General features: G+C 42.0%; 1 pseudogene; it reads left to right on the plus strand.

Annotated features, from left to right (window-relative positions):
* Positions 1-1598: 1598 nt before the first annotated feature.
* LOC149186297 (leucoanthocyanidin dioxygenase pseudogene) lies at positions 1599-2102 on the plus strand (annotated as a pseudogene).
* Positions 2103-4449: the final 2347 nt, after the last annotated feature.

Raw genomic sequence — 4449 nt, forward strand, 5'->3', positions numbered from 1 at the left:
TTGTGGCTTAGGCTCGCTTGATGTGATTTTGAAGCTTGTAGATGACCATCATTTCCCCCCTATCAGATACAAGGTGAGATGATGGAGAAAAATCAACTACAAGACTGTTCAATACTCTAGAACAAGTTTGGACATATGACTAGAATATCTTCTTGGCTGTTGATGCCCATTGCCAGGAAGCGATCCATCCAAGATGAATCTTTGTTCTTGCAGGAGGTTTATTTTTGAAGCATCTGTTTGAAGAATGACTGGTTTTATGACAATGCTTACATGGATGAAGATCAAAACAATGATCTTTCAAATGGAAAACTCGGTCACAGTGTTGGAATTTCACAATCTATTGTTGTTGCTATGGAAGAGGGGTAGAATATGGAACAACTGAAGGTGAACTACCATGAGGAGCAGGTGAAGATGAATCGTCCTGAAGAAATCTAGCACTTTGAAATTGGATTGGTTTGGAGTATTCTGGAATATGAAAGGAAACATCCTTGTCATACCCAAGACCAGTTTTGTGCTTGTTGTGGACAAGCTCTTCCCAAGGTCTGATGACCGACTTGGGAAGTGCAGGCTGAATTTCTGCTTTTGCATGCAAATCTGTTGTTGCATTAGGCACTGAATCTGAATTTGCAACATTATTGACTTGCTGTTTATGGGAGTCTGTTTCATTGTTCTAAATAGAAACAGGTTCAGGTTCAGAATGACAATTCCATTGTTGTAATTTTGCTTGCTATAGCTGAGATTCAAGCTCCAAGAATTCTACCTTTTCTTGTGTATACTGCAGATAGGTTTTAATATCACAGAGAGTGTTCTTGTTGATTTTCATTGTATCATGATCAGTAGAATGCATCAAAGTTTTCAAGAATTTTAATACTTCAGTAATTTGAGTCATTTTCTCCAATGTCAAACTTACACTTTAAAATTTGTTTACGATTATGAACGAATGTCACTGCAAGGTATTCTCAAACTTTGTTCTCCTAGAAAACTACAACAATCAAGTTATATTCTTCCTTGAGGAATGGACCAAAAGTAAGATTTTAACTCTACAATTATTCTCCAAATCCACACACAACAATGGATGGTTGCATTCATATACAAGGAAAAGTATATTTTGCATTCCCAAACGATGAGACTCAAAACAAGAGATAGGTCAGTATCAAATTTGGTTACATAGGCCTCGGTCTAGCATCATGGTGAGGATAAAAAATCTTTTGCAAAATCGTTATAGACCTACTTTCTCCTCAGGGCATATTGTGGCATTCAAGTAGTTGAATATTATAAAATAAAAATTTTGTCATACCTTTTCAACTTCTCATGGCATTGACTTACTCCATATGACTAATGGAATGACAAGGGTGTAATGCATTCAGGAGTTGAACTCACGATGATGAAGCCATAACAGTCGCTAACATATTATCAATCCTTCAATGCGCTCCCCACCAACCTATACATGATAACTGTTGAAACATCATCCACCGGCCCAGTTTCGACAAAAGAGTGGTAGTTACAGTGTGCAATCTATTTATACCACCCCATCTCTGTGAAAATTGCACGCCTCCAGTCCAAGATACTTGAATTATGAATTCTAGTTTCTAGTTATCATGGCACCAACGCAAGTGGAGAGCCTTGCATTGAGCGGCCTGGCTGCAATTCCTCCCGAGTATGTGAGACCGGTGGAGGAGAGGCCTACCGAGTGCGTTCTCAACTTGAAAGGAGAAGTTGAAGACGAAGGCCCGCAGATTCCAGTGGTAGATGTTGCCGGATGGGATTCTGCGGACGAGGAGATCAAGAAGGAGATCAGGCGTCAGGTGGCGGAGGCGAGCAGGGAGTGGGGAGTCATGCAATTGCTGAACCACGGCATATCTGAGACTCTGATAGAGCGACTTCAGGCAGCGGGGAAGGCGTTCTTCGACCTCCCTGTTGAGGAGAAAGAGAAGTACGCGAACGACCACGCAGCGGGGAAGATTGCGGGGTACGGCTCCAAGCTCGCCAACAATGCCAGCGGTCAGCTTGAATGGGAGGACTACTATTTCCACCTACTCTGGCCTGAACACAGCAGAGACATGACCACTTGGCCTAAACACCCCAAGAATACATCAAGGTGACAGAAGCCTATGGTCAGGAGATATGGAAACTCGTGACCAAAATGTTGGGCATGCTTTCGTTAGATCTGGGCATGGAGGAAGACAGAATGCAGCGTGTGCTCAGTGGTGAAAATATAGAAATGCAATTGAAAATAAATTACTATCCCTGCTGTCCATAACTAGAACTTGTTCTTCGAGTGGAGGCGCACATCGACATTAGTGCGCTTACCTTCCTTCTGCATAACATGGTGCCCGACCTTCAACTCTTCCAAGATGGTAAATGGGTCACTGCCAACGGGAGCTCCATTCCAACGTAGTCAAATAGCATGACCAGTGATTAATATATTCCAGTGACATGACCATAGATTTTTTGCTTCAATGACTTTCACAGGAACTGTTTCAATTCATTTCTTAGGACTTCAAATAAAATCATAGAAAATGCACCAGGAGTATGGACTTGGAATTAATGCACAGCTAAAATGCAGAGGTAGCGTTTGAATGAGGAATGGAGAAAGAGCGCACAACTTCCGTTGGTTTGTAGGAACAGGTCCGAGTGGGAGCATTAAAATGATAGAGAGTGTTAGAGCATTGCATTGGTAGAGAGGGACAGGTCTGGTAATATTCCTCTTTGCAATCGCAGGGGCAGGTCTGCTCACAACAAAGGAATGATAGAGCTGATAGAGGTAACAACCTCTATTCTAACAAATGCTCAGAAAGGCATAATCAAGAGGAGAGCATTGGTTTACAAAGGCCACAAAAATAGGTGTCTCACACTTGAGCAGGGCAGGACATTGCCTGCTCTGATACCATGTTAGACACATACATGGCAGCAACAACATAAGGAAGATAAACATGAGAGTACACTTATTATTAACAAATGATATACATTTATAGTACATAGTGTGACCCTTGGATTCATATTCCAAGTGGTCTCTTGGACTCCTTTTGGCTGTTCAGCTTCCACACCAACCCTTAGAGGATTAGGTGTCCAACACTAGGGAATTAAAAGATGAAATCTTTAAGATGGCTACAAAGGATAATGAAACTCTAGAAGAATATCTCGAACAATTTCACTATAATTTGCAGAGATCCCCTCACACCACTTTACCAAAAGAAGTCCTGAGAGCTATCTTAATTAACGGAATGAAAGAAGAGTGGATATAAACTCTAAATTTGATGGGGAAAGGAGATATTTCTCAAGAATATTATGATGAAATCATTCACTTGTGTATCAGGTGTTCACGAGGAAGCACACGCACAGGGCCAGGAAGCCGAGATCCTATAACCAGAGGAAGCAAATCACACAGTGGGGGCATAACAAGAATGGAAATCAGTAACCTCCTGGAAGAATTCAAGACAAATATCCTTGGCACCCTTACAATGCAGCTAAACGTCCTACAGGCTAAACAGAAACAAGCCTTAGCAGAACAAAATTTGGCTGTTTTCTGCCCACACTACCGGAAGAAGCACATCCAATGGGAGTGTCCATTGGACTTGTTCCAGGCATGCGCCATCTGCACCAAGGATCACACCACTGAACAATGCCCATCACTTCTAGGGTTGAAAGCAGTTTTCAAAGAAGTAGAAGAAGAGATCGAGCCAATGTACTTAATGAACCAGCATCGACAGTGGTAGACCAAACCCACAGGTATGTCACAAGAAACATCCTAGTTCTCTCCTTATTCACCATTTAATCAGCAACAGAACCCTGAGGCAACATGGCAAGGCCAATCACCTTACTCGAATTGGAAATCCCAGCCATTCCCTATGACACCTTGGCCAACTTAGTCCTTTCCGGGTAATGGCTGGCCAAACTCTCCTTTTACTCCTGTTTGGCAAGGTAGTCCATATCCATCCCAGTGACCTGCCTCTACTTCTCAAAGTCCAAACTGGTCTCTGAATTGGCAATGACATTTGGGGATATCCAATACACCTATGGGGACATGTCCTCAACCTCAACCTACATTATCAACCCCATATCCATTACAGCAAAATCCTCAACCTCTTCTGCGTCCTCAATTGCTTGCTCAACAGAATCCGAATCCCAATAACGGACTGATTGAGCTGGTGCAAATTGTTGAGAGCTCAGACTATGAGATTGAACAAAAAGAATGTAATGAACTTAGATTGAGGTCAGGACGTATCATCACCCTTGAGGAAAACAGAGACCAACCATCAATTGAGTTGGAAACCCCACCTATACATATACCATCAACTGTAATTGACACAGAAATAAAACAAGGAGAAGATACAGATCAACATAAAGATCCTGAGAAACTCATAGTCACTTCTCCCTCGTTCCCCAAAAGGTTAACAATACCTAAACCAATTGTTTATCCAGATTTTGATCTTGTAGGGGAACTAAAAA

Source organism: Pinus tabuliformis, chromosome 3_1, assembly GCF_031772625.1.
Source record: "Pinus tabuliformis cultivar Carrire ecotype Pingquan chromosome 3_1, CPIR1, whole genome shotgun sequence".
NCBI classification, from domain to species: Eukaryota; Viridiplantae; Streptophyta; class Pinopsida; order Pinales; family Pinaceae; genus Pinus; species Pinus tabuliformis.